Below are 20,131 nucleotides of genomic sequence, written 5' to 3' on the forward strand. Positions count from 1 at the left end.
CTGGAGGTAGCAGCGCCCGTTTCCTGCCGGATGACCCCCTGGATCCAGGTAAGTTGGGTCCCCGATGGGGAAAGGGGTGGAGGGTGTTGTGTGTGTGTGGAGGTGTGGGAATATATTTTAGTGCGTGAATGCGGCTGTGTGTTGAGTGTTGAATGTGTGTGTACGTGTACAGAAGTGTGAGTGTGTGCATGTTGTGAAATGTGTATGTTTAGAAGTGTGTGTGGATGTGTGTGTGATTGGATGTATGCATGAGTGTAAGCATGTGGGAATGGGTGTGTGTATGCGTGTGTGTGTGTGTGTGAAGGGGGGCATGAATGTTGGGGGGTGGATGGGTTTGGAGAGGTAGGGATGGGTGGGGGGAGGTGTAGGAGGCTGGACTGGTTTGTAGTGAGTACCAAGGGGTACTTGCACCTTGCACCAGGGCCAGTTATCCCTTATTAGTGTATAGGGTGTCTAGCAGCTTAGGCTGATAGATAATGGTAGCTTAGCAGAGCAGCTTAGGCTGAACTAGGAGACGTGTGAAGCTACTACAGTACCACTTAGTGTCATATGCACAATATCATAAGAAAACACAATACACAGTTATACTAAAAATAAAGGTACTTTATTTTTATGACAATATGCCAAAGTATCTTAGAGTGTACCCTCAGTGAGAGGATAGGAAATATACACAAGATATATATACACAATAGCAAAAATATGCAGTATAGTCTTAGAAAACAGTGCAAACAATGTATAGTTACAATAGGATGCAATGGGGAAACATAGGGATAGGGGCAACACAAACCATATACTCCAGAAGTGGAATGCGAACCACGAATGGACCCCAAACCTATGTGACCTTGTAGAGGGTCGCTGGGACTATTAGAAAATAGTGAGAGTTAGAAAAATAACCCTCCCCAAGACCCTGAAAAGTGAGTGCAAAGTGCACTAAAGTTCCCCTAAGGACAAAATAGTCGTGTTAGAGGAATAATGCAGGAAAGACACAAACCAGCAATGCAACAACTGTGGATTTCCAATCTAGGGTACCTGTGGAACAAGGGGACCAAGTCCAAAAGTCACAAGCAAGTCGTAGATGGGCAGATGCCCAGGAAATGCCAGCTGCGGGTGCAAAGAAGCTTCGACTGGACAGAAGAAGCTGAGGTTTCTGCAGGAACGAAAAGGGCTAGAGACTTCCCCTTTGGTGGACGGATCCCTCTCGCCTTGGAGAGTCGTGCAGAAGTGTTTTCCCGCCGGAAGGACGCCAACAAGCCTTGCTACACGCAAATCGTGCGTTTGGCGTTTTTGGACGCTGCTGGGGCCCAGGAGGGACCAGGAGGTCGCAAATTGGACCTGCAGAGAGAGGGGACGTCGAGCAAGACAAAGAGCCCTCACTGAAGCAGGTAGCACCCGGAGAAGTGCCAGAAACAGGCACTACGAGGATGCGTGAAACGGTGCTCGGCGAAGTTGCACAAAGGAGTCCCACGTCGCCGGAGACCAACTTAGAAAGTCGTGCAATGCAGGTTAGAGTGCCGTGGACCCAGGATTGGCTGTGCACAAAGGATTTCCGCCGGAAGTGCACAGGGGCCGGAGTAGCTGCAAAGTCGCGGTTCCCAGCAATGCAGCCCAGCGAGGTGAGGCAAGGACTTACCTCCACCAAACTTGGGCTGAAGAGTCACTGGACTGTGGGGGTCACTTGGACAGCGTCGCTGGATTCGAGGGACCTCGCTCGTCGTGCTGAGAGGAGACCCAAGGGACCGGAAATGCAGCTTTTTGGTGCCTGCGGTTGCAGGGGGAAGATTCCGTCGACCCACGGGAGATTTCTTCAGAGCTTCTGGTGCAGAGAGGAGGCAGGCTACCCCCACAGCATGCACAAGCAGGAAAACAGTCGAGAAGGCGGCAGGATCAGCGTTACAGAGTTGCAGTAGTCGTCTTTGCTACTATGTTGCAGGTTTGCAGGCTTCCAGCGCGGTCAGCGGTCGTTTCCTTATCAGAAGGTGAAGAGAGAGATGCAGAGGAACTCGGCTGAGCTCATGCATTCGTTATCTAAAGTTTCCCCAGAGACAGAGACCCTAAATAGCCAGAAAAGAGGGTTTGGCTACCTAGGAGAGAGGAAAGGCTACTAACACCTGAAGGAGCCTATCAGCAGGAGTCTCTGACGTCACCTGGTGGCACTGGCCATTCAGAGCAGTCCAGTGTGCCAGCAGCACCTCTGTTTCCAAGATGGCAGAGGTCTGGAGCACACTGGAGGAGCTCTGGACACCTCCCAGGGGAGGTGCAGGTCAGGGGAGTGGTCACTCCCCTTTCCTTTGTCCAGTTTCGCACCAGAGCAGGGGCTAAGGGGTCCCTGAACCGGTGTAGACTGGCTTATGCAGAATTGTGCACATCTGTGCCCAACAAAGCATTTCCAGAGGCTGGGGGAGGCTACTCCTCCCCTGCCTTCACACCATTTTCCAAAGGGAGAGGGTGTCACACCCTCTCTCAGAGGAAGTTCTTTGTTCTGCCATCCTGGGCCAGGCCTGGCTGGACCCCAGGAGGGCAGCTGCCTGTCTGAGGGGTTGGCAGCAGCAGCAGCTGCAGTGAAACCCCAGGAAGGGCAGTCTGGCAGTACCAGGGTCTGTGCTACAGACCACTGGGATCATGGAATTGTACCAACAATGCCAGGATGGCATAGAGGGGGCAATTCCATGATCATAGACATGTTACATGGCCATATTCGGAGTTACCATGGTGAAGCTACATATAGGTAGTGACCTATATGTAGTGCACGCGTGTAATGGTGTCCCCGCACTCACAAAGTTCAGTGAATTGACTCTGAACAATGTGGGGGCACCTTGGCTAGTGCCAGGGTGCCCTCACACTAAGTAACTTTGCACCTAACCTTTACCAGGTAAAGGTTAGACATATAGGTGACTTATAAGTTACTTAAGTGCAGTGTAAAATGGCTGTGAAATAACGTGGACGTTATTTCACTCAGGCTGCAGTGGCAGGCCTGTGTAAGAATTGTCAGAGCTCCCTATGGGTGGCAAAAGAAATGCTGCAGCCCATAGGGATCTCCTGGAACCCCAATACCCTGGGTACCTCAGTACCATATACTAGGGAATTATAAGGGTGTTCCAGTAAGCCAATGTAAATTGGTAAAAATGGTCACTAGCCTGTTAGTGACAATTTAAAAGTAATGAGAGAGCATAACCACTGAGGTTCTGGTTAGCAGAGCCTCAGTGAGACAGTTAGGCACCACACAGGGAACACATACCTGCACACCTATGAGCACTGGGGCCCTGTGTGACAGGGTCCCAGTGACACATACATATAGGCCACAAACCTATGAGCACTGGGGTCCTGACCAGCAGGATCCCAGTGACACATAACAAACATACTGGAACCATAGTGTCTTCACTATGAGCACTGAGGCCTGGCTATCAGGATCCCAGTGAGACAGTGAAAACAGTGACAAACACCCTGACATACACTCACAAACAGGCCAAAAGTGGGGGTAACAAGGCTAGAAAGAGGCTACCTTCTCACACAACCCCCCCCCAAACGAAGGACAATAAGGCTAGCCTTGGCCAGTTGAGACTTTATTGTCTAAGTGGTGATAAGTAGAGAGTAGCTCTGCAATAGACTGGTTACTCCCTTTATCATCCACTATATGGTTACTTCCCTGTGGGGATGTAAACCACCCTGTTTGAAGTTTTTTAGCTAAGCAACAATGTGAAGATGTATTTTCAGAGTTTCTATCAGTAAGTTTTAGTTTAGAGCAGTGGGAATTGTCCACTGAACCTATTTGTAGTGATGGAAATGCCAGACAGGGATGCTGTCTCAGAAAAGCCATAGCTGGGCAAAAACTTTGTCCATATGGCTGGAAGAGAGAACAGGGATGCTGTTTCTCTTGGGTTGGAGCAGGGCAGGGATGCTGTCCTATCAGCTCCACACTAGGGCAGGGATGCTGTCCTAAGTGTTGTGAGGCAGTGCAGAGTTTCTGCACTAAAGTTTCTCTGGGACGGTTGGAGGGATGCTCCATGTTAACTAAAATGGTGTTCTTTTTCTCACCAATGTTAGTTATCCCACAGAGAGGTACTTCCACCTCAGGGAGTCCAGCTTTGCTAGCTGATGATTCCCTTGGAACAGGTGCCACCCCAGGAGAGGTTTCTCCCACCACAGGAATAGTATCCTGAATGGTAGGGTGGTTAGGGGATACTGTGATACCCTTTTTACCTGTTGATGGAGAGGGATCCTGAGTTTTCAGGCCTTCTCTCCTTTGCTTTTTCATTTCACTTGAAATGAGAGGGAACAATTCCTCAGGGATGCCCAGCATGGCTGCATGGGCATAAAACTCTACATCAGCCCAACCTGAGGCCTCTAGGTCATTACCTAAGAGACAGTCTACAGGTAAGCTAGGTGATACCACCACCTGCTTAGGGCCAGTAACTCCACCCCAACTAAACTGAATTATAGCTAAGGGAAGAAACTTAGTGGAGTTATGGACATCAATAATCTTATACTGTTGTCCAATGATGTGTTGATCAGGGTGCACTAGGTTTTCAGTCACCAAAGTGAAACTGGCACCTGTGTCCCTGTAGGCCAAGGCCTCAACACCATTTATTGAAACTGTCTGCCTGTACTTATCCATTGTAAGGGGACAAGCAGCCAGTGTGGCAAGGCCAATGCCACTAGGTGTGACAGAAACTGTCTTGGGACTGATGACATCAGTTTCCACTATGGACCCATAAGTGAACCCAACTACACCCTTTGCTTGACTGTTGCCAGCAGTCCCACCACTAGTACCACTACTGCTAGGGGCACTAGAGCTTGATGTATTAGTGGTGGTAGGCTCAGGGGGTTTACCTGGACAGGACTTATCCCCTGGCCTATGGCCTCTGTTTTTACACACAAAGCACCAAGGCTTTTTAATGTGTGCAGGTTGGGAAGAAGAGGAAGAATTTGTTTTATCCCCACCCTCTGAAGAGTGTTTAAGATTTGAAGTGGGATCTTTGGTTTTACCCTTATCCCCATGCTTATCTTGAGATTTTTCACCATCTTTCTTCTTATTGCCATCTTTGTCACCCCCTGTATGAACTTTTCTGTTCACCCTTGTTCTGACCCATTTGTCTGCCTTCTTTCCCAATTCTTGGGGAGAGGTCAGATCAGAGTCTACCAGGTACTGGTGCAACAAATCAGACACACAATTATTAAGTATATGCTCTCGCAGGATTGTGTTATACAGGCTTTCATAATCAGTAACTTTACTGCCATGTAACCACCCCTCCAAGGCCTTCACTGCCTGGTCAATGAAATCAACCCAGTCTTGTGAAGACTCCTTTTTGGTCTCTCTGAACTTTATCCTGTACTGTTCAGTGGTTAAGCCATAACCATCCAGGAGTGCATTCTTAAGAACTTGGAAATTATTGGCATCATTTTCTTTCACTGTAAGGAGCCTATCCCTACCTTTTCCACTAAATGATAGCCATAGGATAGCAGCCCACTGCCTTTGAGGGACATCCTGTACAACACAGGCCCTCTCAAGTGCAGCAAACCACTTGTTAATGTCATCCCCCTCCTTATAAGGGGGAACTATCTTGTGCAGATTCCTGGAATCATGCTCTTTTGCAGGATGACTATGGGGAATACTGCTGCTGCCACCATGGGTATCTAAACCCAACTTCTGTCTTTCCTTCTCTAATTCTAAAGACTGTCTATCCAAATCCAGCTGTTGCTTCTTGAGCTTCAGTCTGGTTTGTTCCACTCTCAATCTATTGAGCTCCCTTTCTAACAATCTGTCATCAGGGTGGGTGGGAGGGACATTTCTAGATACAGAGGTATGATGGGAATGAACAGAAGGAGACCTGTCCCTTACAGAGGGCACCCTAACAGCTTGGCTACCAGTATAATGTGAGAGCACACCATCAGTATGGTGTGATTCAACCTCTATACCAACTATGCTAGACTGTCTAGTAATAGGCAGGCTGAGAAGTTTCTTTCCTGAATCTTTTCCTGGGGGAGTCCCTGGATCAGATTGAGAACCATTAGCTACTTTTTCACCAGATTGGGCACTTATGGCCTTATCCTGTACTCTAAGCATATTAATTAACAGTTCTAAGGAAGGATTCTTCCCTACACTCAAACCTCTCTCTATGCAGAGACTCCTTGCTCCTTTCCAGCTAAGGTGATCATATGCAATTTTGGACAGTTCAACATTTTGGCCTGTACCAGACATTTTTTTAGAGAGAGTTAAAGTGATAGAAAAAGAGAAAAAAGTTTTCAGAACTTTTTGGAAAGACAGAAAAAAACTTTTTAAACTTTTAAGAACTTTTTGAAAGTTTAGGAGTACTTTTCAGCACTTAGAAAAGAGTGAAAAGAGGAAATGCAAAACTTTTTGGCTATGTGTATATACACTGACCTTGTTTTGTATATTTTTCTCTTATGAAAAGTACAATGACAAGAGTGGTAAGTAGTCTCAAGCACTTATCCCACCACTGCACAACCAATGTAGGAGGCTGGACTGGTTTGTAGTGAGTACCAAGGGGTACTTGCACCTTGCACCAGGGCCAGTTATCCCTTATTAGTGTATAGGGTGTCTAGCAGCTTAGGCTGATAGATAATGGTAGCTTAGCAGAGCAGCTTAGGCTGAACTAGGAGACGTGTGAAGCTACTACAGTACCACTTAGTGTCATATGCACAATATCATAAGAAAACACAATACACAGTTATACTAAAAATAAAGGTACTTTATTTTTATGACAATATGCCAAAGTATCTTAGAGTGTACCCTCAGTGAGAGGATAGGAAATATACACAAGATATATATACACAATAGCAAAAATATGCAGTATAGTCTTAGAAAACAGTGCAAACAATGTATAGTTACAATAGGATGCAATGGGGAAACATAGGGATAGGGGCAACACAAACCATATACTCCAGAAGTGGAATGCGAACCACGAATGGACCCCAAACCTATGTGACCTTGTAGAGGGTCGCTGGGACTATTAGAAAATAGTGAGAGTTAGAAAAATAACCCTCCCCAAGACCCTGAAAAGTGAGTGCAAAGTGCACTAAAGTTCCCCTAAGGACAAAATAGTCGTGTTAGAGGAATAATGCAGGAAAGACACAAACCTGCAATGCAACAACTGTGGATTTCCAATCTAGGGTACCTGTGGAACAAGGGGACCAAGTCCAAAAGTCACAAGCAAGTCGTAGATGGGCAGATGCCCAGGAAATGCCAGCTGCGGGTGCAAAGAAGCTTCGACTGGACAGAAGAAGCTGAGGTTTCTGCAGGAACGAAAAGGGCTAGAGACTTCCCCTTTGGTGGACGGATCCCTCTCGCCTTGGAGAGTCGTGCAGAAGTGTTTTCCCGCCGGAAGGACGCCAACAAGCCTTGCTACACGCAAATCGTGCGTTTGGCGTTTTTGGACGCTGCTGGGGCCCAGGAGGGACCAGGAGGTCGCAAATTGGACCTGCAGAGAGAGGGGACGTCGAGCAAGACAAAGAGCCCTCACTGAAGCAGGTAGCACCCGGAGAAAAGCCAGAAACAGGCACTACGAGGATGCGTGAAACGGTGCTCGCCGAAGTTGCACAAAGGAGTCCCACGTCGACCAACTTAGAAAGTCGTGCAATGCAGGTTAGAGTGCCGTGGACCCAGGCTTGGCTGTGCACGAAGGATTTCCGCCGGAAGTGCACAGGGGCCGGAGTAGCTGCAAAGTCGCGGTTCCCAGCAATGCAGCCCAGCGAGGTGAGGCAAGGACTTACCTCCACCAAACTTGGGCTGAAGAGTCACTGGACTGTGGGGGTCACTTGGACAGCGTCGCTGGATTCGAGGGACCTCGCTCGTCGTGCTGAGAGGAGACCCAAAGGACCGGAAATGCAGCTTTTTGGTGCCTGCGGTTGCAGGGGGAAGATTCCGTCGACCCACGGGAGATTTCTTCGGAGCTTCTGGTGCAGAGAGGAGGCAGGCTACCCCCACAGCATGCACAAGCAGGAAAACAGTCAAGAAGGCGGCAGGATCAGCGTTACAGAGTTGCAGTAGTCGTCTTTGCTACTATGTTGCAGGTTTGCAGGCTTCCAGCGCGGTCAGCGGTCGTTTCCTTATCAGAAGGTGGAGAGAGAGATGCAGAGGAACTCGGCTGAGCTCATGCATTAGTTATCTAAAGTTTCCCCAGAGACAGAGACCCTAAATAGCCAGAAAAGAGGGTTTGGCTACCTAGGAGAGAGGAAAGGCTACTAACACCTGAAGGAGCCTATCAGCAGGAGTCTCTGACGTCACCTGGTGGCACTAGCCACTCAGAGCAGTCCAGTGTGCCAGCAGCACCTCTGTTTCCAAGATGGCAGAGGTCTGGAGCACACTGGAGGAGCTCTGGACACCTCCCAGGGGAGGTGCAGGTCAGGGGAGTGGTCACTCCCCTTTCCTTTGTCCAGTTTCGCGCCAGAGCAGGGGCTAAGGGGTCCCTGAACCGGTGTAGACTGGCTTATGCAGAATTGGGCACATCTGTGCCCAACAAAGCATTTCCAGAGGCTGGGGGAGGCTACTCCTCCCCTGCCTTCACACCATTTTCCAAAGGGAGAGGGTGTCACACCCTCTCTCAGAGGAAGTTCTTTGTTCTGCCATCCTGGGCCAGGCCTGGCTGGACCCCAGGAGGGCAGCTGCCTGTCTGAGGGGTTGGCAGCAGCAGCAGCTGCAGTGAAACCCCAGGAAGGGCAGTCTGGCAGTACCAGGGTCTGTGCTACAGACCACTGGGATCATGGAATTGTACCAACAATGCCAGGATGGCATAGAGGGGGCAATTCCATGATCATAGACATGTTACATGGCCATATTCGGAGTTACCATGGTGAAGCTACATATAGGTAGTGACCTATATGTAGTGCACGCGTGTAATGGTGTCCCCGCACTCACAAAGTTCAGGGAATTGACTCTGAACAATGTGGGGGCACCTTGGCTAGTGCCAGGGTGCCCTCACACTAAGTAACTTTGCACCTAACCTTTACCAGGTAAAGGTTAGACATATAGGTGACTTATAAGTTACTTAAGTGCAGTGTAAAATGGCTGTGAAATAACGTGGACGTTATTTCACTCAGGCTGCAGTGGCAGGCCTGTGTAAGAATTGTCAGAGCTCCCTATGGGTGGCAAAAGAAATGCTGCAGCCCATAGGGATCTCCTGGAACCCCAATACCCTGGGTACCTCAGTACCATATACTAGGGAATTATAAGGGTGTTCCAGTAAGCCAATGTAAATTGGTAAAAATGGTCACTAGCCTGTTAGTGACAATTTAAAAGTAATGAGAGAGCATAACCACTGAGGTTCTGGTTAGCAGAGCCTCAGTGAGACAGTTAGGCACCACACAGGGAACACATACCTGCACACCTATGAGCACTGGGGCCCTGTGTGACAGGGTCCCAGTGACACATACATATAGGCCACAAACCTATGAGCACTGGGGTCCTGACCAGCAGGATCCCAGTGACACATAACAAACATACTGGAACCATAGTGTCTTCACTATGAGCACTGAGGCCTGGCTATCAGGATCCCAGTGAGACAGTGAAAACAGTGACAAACACCCTGACATACACTCACAAACAGGCCAAAAGTGGGGGTAACAAGGCTAGAAAGAGGCTACCTTCTCACAGGAGGTAACTGGAGAGGAAGGGGTGGAGGCCCCTATCAGGGACAGGGAAGGAATTCCCTGTCACTGATATGGCCTACCGCCATGGTTTTCGTGGCATTATGAACGCCATGAAAACCATGGCGGTAGGCGGGGTTATAATCCCGCAGGTGGCACAATGGCGGCCACCAGGCTGGAGATGGATATCTCCAGCCCAGCGGCTGTTACTGCCTTGGCGGTCGGAGTGGTACTTTGGCGGGTTCACTTCAGTCAACCCGCCAATGTCATAATGTGGCAGTAAGTACCGCCAGCCTGTTGGCGGTATTTCCCGCCATATTATTGCCAACCGCCAGGGTCGTAATGACCCCCATACTATCTTCTCCAATATTTACTAATTTGCACTTCTAAAGAATTTTCTACTCGTGCATGCAGATCTACTAAATTATTTAGTATACTTACAAATCAAAGCAAAAGAAGCATGTGTGTAAACATTTATTTATAAAGCATACTTTTTTAACTTTGTGGTTTTATTATATGCAATGCAGTTCATAGTTTGAAATATAAAATGTCCAATCAGGTAGGTGAAGACAAAGAATAGTGTGTTAAGAAAAATGCATTTATGCTCCTAGCCTTAATTATAATAAAAATGGGAGTATTTGCTCAACAGACTGCATTATCAAACTTTAGCTGAACCCTTAAAAAATAATGTTTTGAAAAAATGTCTGCAGTTTTCATTTTTATTACTATCTTTATTGATCTTAGATACAGGCAACAATCAAAATGGCAACATTTGCAGTTAACCATTTGCACTCAGCTGCTTATCAAGATCAAATGACAATCAAAACAACAGCGGAGTCTCAGTGAGGTAGAAATGACACAGCTCGGTCAGAGTGGCTAGTCAACTGACAAAGAAAAGAGAGCTCCTGCACCAGAGGTATCACACCAAACAAGATCTCAGAAATAGGCCCGGGGGGAGCCCAGCCGGGGTGGGCACCGAAAGACAACTGCAGGGGGGCTCAGCAAATTACCTGTAAGACCAAAAATAGATGTGAAGCCCACTTAGGGGCACAGTGTAAGTCTCCTGTACCCCATGACAACCTAGTATGTGCATTGTAGGAAAATAATTAAGGAATGTAGGTAGCGCTCAGGGTGGACGTGTGTCATTCCGGTCCAGGTTGCTAATGTAAATGACCCAGCTCCAACCTACAGCAGTCCATCCCATCCAGGTGCGCAACGCGAGGACATCCAGCTTGGCCTTTGCCCAGCACAGCAATGCAGAAATCCAGCAGTGTATGTCCGGGGTTGCATGCACTTTCCAGGACATCACTATCTGCCATTTAAAGAAAACAAAAGTGAAGTCATTAGGCCTGTGTAAATATTTATCCCCTTTAGCCTTGGTATAAAGACCAATGAGTGAGGGCAGGGGCAAGTGCTCCACTACTATGACAGTTATGCTTGTGACCTCACCCCAGGCCCTCTGTACTACCGGGCACTTCCAGACCATATGGTAAAAACACACTTCAGGTGTCCTACATCTAGGTCATGCGGGGATACTGCAGGAAACATGCCTCCAACATACAGCTTGGTGAATTAGGCTTGTTGCAAGTAATTAAATTGCATGTACCAGAAACATGGGTTGCACAAAACCTCTTTGACATGCTGGAGATACCTGAAACAGAGCTTATCTGTGAGCAGTGTTGGGAGATTAGCCACCCGTCTGGCTTTAGCCCTTTAACCTGGTGGGCTTTGGGACGAGCACAATGCGATGTGAGTGGTTGTATTAATTTTCCGTATGCTATTGTGGGACAGGATGGAATGGGGTATCAGTGATTGGGACGGGCTTACTCTTCCTAATTCCAAGACATTAAGTGCATGCTGTACAGCATGTTGTGTCAGAAAATTACCCACTACAACTGATGAGTACCCTCTCCTGGAATTCACAGTTGGCCAATCTCCGCCCATCTCCAAGGTTTCAAGTCTTAATTTTGGGCCGCGTCTGTGAACGCTGGCATATGCTACAAAGGGATCAGTTGTGAGTCTGGTGGATGAAGGCCCTTGCCATGTACGTACGTGTGCCAACATCACTGGGCTACCCCCATCTGATGTGTCTCACATGTCAGGTGGGTCCTAGTATCTGCCAACCATGCAGAGACATGCACATCCCCCCAGGAGCCTTCAGACACCTGTCCTCTCAGGGCAGCTGACTGTGCCCAGCCAGCGCAGATGCCACTGCACTTGCACTGCCGCATATTACCATTCATAATTGGGGGCACCAAGACTGACATCTAGCAGTGGCTGTTGGGTCATATGTAGCACCACCAGCCTTCTGACTGAGGCCCAGCTCATCTCCAGCAGGAGACCACGAAGTTCCTGAAATAAACGCCTAGGGAGCCAAAGTGGTGGTGCAGCAAAGAAAGGAGCCATGGTGGGTTAAGCATCTTGAAGATTGCTACACAACCCAGTGGGAATAGTGACAAAGACAACTGAAATGGATGGGAATTATGGATCGAACACAAGGCCTTGTTCTTATTAGCCTCCATTAAATCTCTGTCTGAGTGTTATATCTGGACACCCAGGATTTTAAAGGTGTTGTGGTGCCACTCAAAGTGGAAATTTGGCAGGGCCCCCCTGTCAGGTTCAGAGAGAGGGGAAATAAGCATGACTTAGCCCAGTTTACCTTTAGGCCCAACATGCCGCCAAACTCCCCCAGGGTCTCTATCAGGGCTGGGAGTGAGGGCAAAACCTCATCATAAACAAGAGTATAGTCAGTTCATAGTGAGACAATGTGATATTTGTTACCATTAGACTGACTGCTGCACACTTTGGCTCTGGTTACAGGCCAGGGGCTTCATGGCCAGCAGAAAAATCACTGTAGAAGGGGGGCAGTTCTGACAGGTGCCTCTCCAAATGTCAAAACTATCCAAGATCAGTTGATCCATCTTGACTCTCACTGTCGGGTTGTTTTCCAGGGCATGGATACAGCTGAGATAGAATGGTCCAATGCCCTTGGCCTCCAATATCGCGAATAGGAAATCCCACCCCAGGGTGTCAAACTTCTCTATGTCAAGCTACAATGCTACCTGTTCTCAAGCTTCACCTTATTAGCCCGAGCAACTGGCATATGTTGAGGAAGGCATTGTGCCCAGATTGATTGTCATGCATGAGGGTGAAAACAGTAGGCAACAGCCTGTTGGCCGGGGCCTTCCCCAATATTTTATAATCTAAGATTAAACGTTAAAGCGGACGTTAGGAGTGGACGTCAAGGGGATCACAGCCCGGTTTGGGTACAACCTCTAACAGCACCTCCCAAAGTGAGTCTTGGGCTTGGCCCCTCTATCTGGCCTCATTAAACACCTCGGGTAGCTTCTGTAAAAGGTGTGCACTTAATTTGGTGTAGTATTCAATCGGGAAAACATCTGTCGCCAGTGATTTATTCTGGGCAGTTTGCACGATCGCCATGCATTTCTTCTCAAGTTGGAGGAGTTCATCCAGGTCTGCTTGTTGGAGTGGAGTCAATCGAGGTAGTGGGAGTCCTTGCATAAATCCCGGGTCCAAGCAGCAGGTGGGGTCTTGTCCACAACCGCATATAGGAAGCAATAGTACTGGGTAAATGCAGCATTTATGGTTGCCTATGTATTGACCACCCTTCCATCATCCAGCTTAATAGCACCAACGAGTGGGTAAGGCTGGTCCTTCTTAACGATCCATAATAGGAGCCTGCCTGAGCAGCCCCATCCACAAAGATAAGGGCAGCATCTGTAATCATGGAATTCTGTCCATGTTCACCTCCTCAATTGCCTGTGCATGTTCCCTAGCCTCCTGTGTGGTGGAGGGGAGGCCCCTAGCCCCCATGTCTTCTACTCCACAGCCATTCATCAGCACCACCGTCGTCCGATTGGGAACCCACTTTAACTTTATCGTAGAGCCAGATCCAGGCACCTTCGGGTCGAAAAGTAGGAGGACTTATCATCCACCACCTTGAGCTTCACAAGGTAGAGCAAAGCATACTTCAGGCCCAGCTCCCTGAGGCGTTGTTTGACTGTAGTGTATGAAGTGCAAACAAGCTGCAACTCAACAGTGAAGTTCGGGTATGCGGTGATGGTACTGCTCTCAAAGTGCCCAGGACACTTTGTCTGAAACAGCAGCAATATCAGATCTCGATCCCTACAGTTAAGGAGTCTGGTGATTACAGTCAGCAGGTGGACTCCTGGCAAGAGCAGCCTCCCTGGCAGGTGGTGCACCCATGCCACAGAGAAAAATTTGCAAACAGATGATGGACGGAATGCCACCCCAGTTTGGACCCAGCCATATGCAAATCAGTCTTGACCCTGCTCTCCATGGGAACAGTCTAGCCCAAACTGCCAAGTCAGGTCCTCTCTGGACTGGAAAAAAAGCATTCTGGGACCATTTTTTAAGTCTCACCCCTCATCAACCAGGCTAGCTTGAATCCAGTGGCACAGTGAGCATGGAACCCACAATTGGGCATGCAATTCCAATTTATGGTGACAATAGCAAAAAGAACAGATGATGGATGGAATGCTGAAGAATACAAACGTTCATCCCAGTCACAAATATCTGAGTTTAATCCACCTGGCCCGGTTGATGAGGGGTGATGCGCGGTCTGTCCCATTTGCCCAATTTTCAGTTGCAGTTTCTTAAATGAATGTATTCGATCTAAGATAAATAGATTCCCCCATCCTTTCCACTCCAGCTTTTTCCCAGTCATAGCAGTGTCTGTTATGAAATATATTTGGGAAAATTGTTTAGTGTCAGAACGGAGGATAGTAATTATAACGGCCTATTTTCAGTTTCGACAAAAGTTGTAGCCAGATCTTATCCGCTGACGTTACAGCCTTAAATTTTACTTTTTTTTTAAACTAGCTTGGCTCTGCAGTCCTTAAAAATCATCCTTTCACTTCTTTTCCCAATGTCCTTCATAATTATAAGGCAATTTTCAAGCCCTCCCTTTTTAGTTTCCCTGCCAGTGGATAAAACCCCCATATGTTGCATCTGTCCTGCCCAAAAGAAAAATCGGAAATTCAGCACCACACAGCCTCCTCTTGCCTTGGGAAGCATCAGAACGTTTACCCCCCCAGCCCTTTTGTATTGCAATGTGCAGATATTACATATCAGCTCCATCTTTTTGAACAATTGATGTTCAATTTCCAACAGAATCCCCCTAAAAAATAGAGCACCTTATGCTTAACAGTTTATTTTATTTATTATTTCAGCTACAAGTCTTACAATACTATAAAACAGTATACATAAAACAATAAAAACTTAATTAACATATAAAAACAAGTAATCATTAAATAAGATAAGAACAACAGCAACAAAGTAGCTCCACACAAGGCAGTTTACTAATTCATAAAACCACCTTGCACATGTGTATACAAATGCAGTACCAACATCTACGACTGCAAAGAACAACCCACCCATGAATGCCAGAAAAACTTTGAAAGGGGGACCCAGAGAAAAAGTGCTTGTGCATATAGCAATTGTTAATAACAAGACAATAAAAAAACAACTACTAGTGGGGCTAACCCTCATTATACAAAGGATATTAAAAGAGAGAGGCAAAGAGAAAGTGCTTGTTCATACAACAGTTAGTTACAGCAGGGCATTAGATGTAGCTGTTGAGGCCAGCCCCATTTATACAGGAGGGAGTAGCTAATTCCATCGCACAGGAGCGCCAAAGCTGAGGGCTTGTAAGATCTTACAGTTCAGTCAACCCTAGCTTGGCTGGTAACTCCCTCAGGCAGGGTCAAGCAGCCCATACATATGAGGCTACCAAATTATGTGCACTGATGTTGCCCGGCCTTACACAAACTTGCTAGTGCAGTTTCATTGCAGTTTGCCCCACTAGATTTAAAAAAGGAGTAGAGCCACCGTCGCCAAGCCACATCAAATTTCCTGCAAAACAAGGTGAAGTAGACAACATTGTCTACCTTTCCAAGGGTACAATCACAATACTTTAGTCCAGCCACTAGCCTACGGGCTAGATAACCTCTTAATGGCAGTGCACCAAACCTATATTTTATATACAGAGAGCACTTCAGTTCAGGGTACAGCAGATAATCTATAGGGGCAGTGTCATAGGAGTTGTTAAAGTAATATTTTGTGATTGATTCAGGACTAAGTTCCTGGTATACCCTCATCTTATTGAATTTGTGGTACCGGTCCTTGACCTGACCCGCAATGTCCTGTCTGACTCTGCCGGGTTCTGTCCACAGAGCCTCTAGCTGAAGATTTCCTATAACTTTTTTCATGATCCCCCCCACCAATGCCCCCAAAGTCCACTACTCAAAATGCCCTCTTCAAGAGATTCCAAATACACTACTGCCTTAGAGTTACGTACTAATCTTGCCCAGTATAATACTGGCCTTAAGGCTGCTAGTTCTGATAATCGCACCAGGGTAGCCTCTGCAAAAAGAGCCTTCAAGGGGATTCCCGGCCCTAACCCCAAGAAGCATCTCAGGAAATTATTCTCAGCTACTCGCAGCACACTAGTGTTCGCATATCCCCAAAACTCTGGCCCATAGAATGCTGCACCCACTGCCTTTTGGGCATATATTTTCAAGATGGTACTGATACAGCCTAATGCTCAAACCTCAAAATTGCACCCACTGCTTGCTTTAGGACTATTGCCGCCTTCCGTACATGACTGTCGAAATTTAAATTGTCTGAAAACCGCACACCCAGATAATCAAAGTGCTTAATGGCATCAATTGGTACATCATTGATCACTACTTTTTGCCTAAGGCTAGGAGATGGCCGCAAGGTCATACTCATGGCCTCACTACAGTTGATGGTCAGTGATTTTTCCTTGCAATACTTTGCAAACCCACCAAGTAGTCTGTGGGCTGCATTTTCTGTGCATGCGATGAGCACCCACCTAGGGACCCTCTTACTGACTATGACAGGAACATCTAGCTAATCTTCTAGGAGGTAATGAACCACATCATTCAGGAAGAGGCTAAAAAGTAATGGCTCCAGAACACAGGCTTGCCGGATGCCCTTTTGAACCTGGAAGGGATCCGTACACTCCCCACCCATCCCGTATCTCATTCTGGCCATAATGCCTGAGTGCAGTGCCACTATAGCTTTGACTAGGGAAGCATCAACCCCTAAGCCCACCAATGACTTCCATAATTTGCACCTATCCACTGAATCAAAGACCGCTCTTATGTCTATAAAGACCAAATACAGCGAAGACCTCCTGATTACAGTGAATTTATATGAAATCATATAGAGGGGAATAACCTGGGCAATAGTTCCTACTGGAGACGGAAAACCAGCTTGCGCTTCTGTTATAACACAATTGGCATCTATACACCCCTGTGGGCAGTGAAGCAAGACGTTCCCTAGAACCTTCCCAGCTCCATCAAGGAGGGAGATCGGCCAACAGTTAGCAGGGCACCATTGACCTGTCTTCTTATAAATCGGGACAATAATGGCAGAATTCCAGGACTGAGGCACGGCATTCCCCCCAAGGGCTGCATTGAACACCTTCGTGAGGAGACTAGCCCAGTGTTAGGATGTCTCGCAATAAAGGTCCACGAGCACCAAATCAGAGCCTTATGCTTCTTCATAGCACCCAGTGCTCTGATTACTTCCGGAATTAGTATTTCCATTGCATTAGGACAGGTAGGACATCTCGCATCAGCATGGAATCCAAGGGGCCAGCGGAAGCAGTACTATATAAAGTACTAAAATGGACCTATACAAGTTTCTACAGCATTTACCGTCCCTTCCCCGCTCTAGCTATCAATTCCTAGAATTGCTTGGAATTGTTCTCAGCTGCAGCCTCCCTCAGGCAATAGCAACATTTTAGTTATTTTACACCGGCCTATTAAGTGTAGATTATTAATCCTTAGCAAATCCTTCTTGGTCTTAGTTAACAGGGTTGTTCCCTTCCTATTTGCGATTCGCACAGCGATGCAGAATTGCTTTGTGACCGCGAACGCGGACTCATTCGCAAAAGGGAAGGGGTCCCTATGGGACCCCTTCCCCTTTGTGAATGTCGGCAAAAATATTTTTTCAGACCACTGCCTACTATTTCCCTTCTCACCCACTCTATATGCGTCTCTTGCAAAAAGACTATACCTACCCCCAGGGTTCTAAGGGCCAGATGTAGCAATCGTTTTGCATGGGGCAAACTGCCAAATTCGCAATTTACGCCATGCAAAATGGGCATCGTGATGCACATTCCCATTTTGCGAGTCGGTACCGACTTGCAAAATGGGAATGCGACTCGCAAATAGGAAGGGGTGTTCCCTTCCTATTTGCGATTCGCACCGCGATGCAGAATTGCTTTGTGACCGCGAACGTGGACTTATTCGCAAAAGGGAAGAGGTCCCCATGGGACCCCTTCCCCTTTGTGAATGTCGGCAAAAATATTTTTTCAGACCACTGCCTACTCTGAAAAAATGAAACCAAATGGTTTAATTTTTTCTTTTGTATTGCAACTCGTTTTCCTAAAAAGCAGTCACTGACATGGAGGTCTGCTGTCTCCAGCAGGCCACCATCCCTGTGAGTGCAGGGAATCACAAGGGGGTCGCAAATTGCGACCCACCTCATTAATATTAATGAGGTGGGTCTTTGCGACCCCCTTGCAATTCGCAGATGGTGTCATGGACACCATTCTGCATATGATTTTGCGAGTCGCAAATTGCGAGTCGCTCCGACTCGCAATTTGCGAGTCGAAAAATCATATCTACCTACATGTGGCCCTAAGATCCTCACCTACCTTAACACTTTTAGCTGGTTGTTCAACTCACATACATTGTCAGGACATCTATGCAGGTTTCTTGTCCATGGCATTCAATTTGAAAAGAAATTCCTTGCCTACGCGTTTGTACCAACATTGCCTTATAATTCTCAAGTTCTTCATCTGCTCCATTGCCCATTGCCAGGGCAAAAGTTAAATATCACTGCTTATTCTTCCTGAAATTCACACTTGCATTCTCTGCGATGCTCTTCCTGCTTGCAACCCACCTCTCCCTCTGATCCTCTCTTGCCTCCCCTTTCAAGATGCTCCCAACAACCCCCTTTCAAGCCCTCCAATACCTTTCTGCCCCACTCCTCCCCTTTCCTCATACGTGAAGCCATTAGGCCCGGGAGTAGTCTTGTGAGATGGTTTGTGTGCCCCTTTCCTCCCGAGCAGTCCCATCAGTGCAACATAGAGAATAAAACTACCTACAAGAGAGAAGCATTCCTATAAAAATTAAGACCCAAAAATACTCCCCTTTCAGATAATGCTAACACAACTTAAGAGCCCATAATCAGGCATTCTACAGCTTGTTGAGTAATTGCTCAAGCTAAAACACAGTCCTGTCTTTATACACTTTCCAAGTATTGTTTCGTCTTGACTTCAGAAGTGAATACCTGTGCCCTTTTGCCATGTATGATCTTCAGCCTTGCAGGATTCATCAAATAGGCTTCACATCAGGCATTGTAAAGAAAGTATGACTGTCTATACAACACTTAAAGTTAGGGGCGTGTTTTTTCTAAAATCGCCTGCTTTAGGAGGAAGTTGCCAAAGAAAATGAAAATGGCCCAGTGTCAAGGAGACCAGATCCTCGGGGCTGGCGCATGTTCCCAACATGCTAGTAATATAGCACAGAGCTAAAGGATTGGCTCTAGTGGGGGAATGCGTTTTGGGTTGGGAACAGCAGGGAAGGAGACTGTGGAAGCAAGAGTTAAACAACATAATTGCAAGATTAATCACATTGACTTTCAATAAGTTTTGTTTCAAGTAAACACTTATACTGAAAACATACATGAAAACATGAATGGCCTAAGGCTTCACTATAACTAGGCCTCATGAAACTAGGTACCTGGAAATCAAGAAAAGGTTATACAAGGTTTTCATATGAACAATCCAGAATTAATATATTATATTCTTGAACAATAAATAACACTGTTGGATCTGGGTTTCAAGAATACTATGAACCTTGAATAACACTCTTTTGAATCTGTGTTTCAAGAATACTATGAACATTGAATAACACTCTATTGAGTCTGCGTTTCAAGAATACTTTGAACATTGACTAACACTCTATTGAATCTGTGTTTCAAGAATACTATGAACATTGAATAATACTCTCCAATTAGTTCTTGGAATAGTCACTGTATCCTAACAAAGGTTAAAGAACACCTGGTTTTCTCTGCATTAATGAACTGTACTAGAATCATGAATAACACTGCTACGTCACACTCTGATTAAGAATTCCAAGACTCAAATGTTCATGAAATATTTGTAGGAGGCTGGCCTGGCTTATAGTGGGTACCTTGTGGTACTTACACCATGTGCCAGGTCCAGTTATCCCTTATTAGTAGAATAGAGGTGTTTCTAGCAGCTTAGGCTGATAGAAGGATTCTATGACAAAGCAGCTTAGGCTGAAATAGGAGACATGCAAAGCTCCTACTATACCACTTATATCATTTAGCACAATATCATAAGAAAACATAATACTCAGAGTTACTAAAAATAAAGGTACTTTATTTTAGTGACAATGTGCCAAAAGTATCTCAGAGAATACCCTCA

This window comes from Pleurodeles waltl, chromosome 5, assembly GCF_031143425.1.
Source record: "Pleurodeles waltl isolate 20211129_DDA chromosome 5, aPleWal1.hap1.20221129, whole genome shotgun sequence".
NCBI lineage: Eukaryota > Metazoa > Chordata > Amphibia > Caudata > Salamandridae > Pleurodeles > Pleurodeles waltl.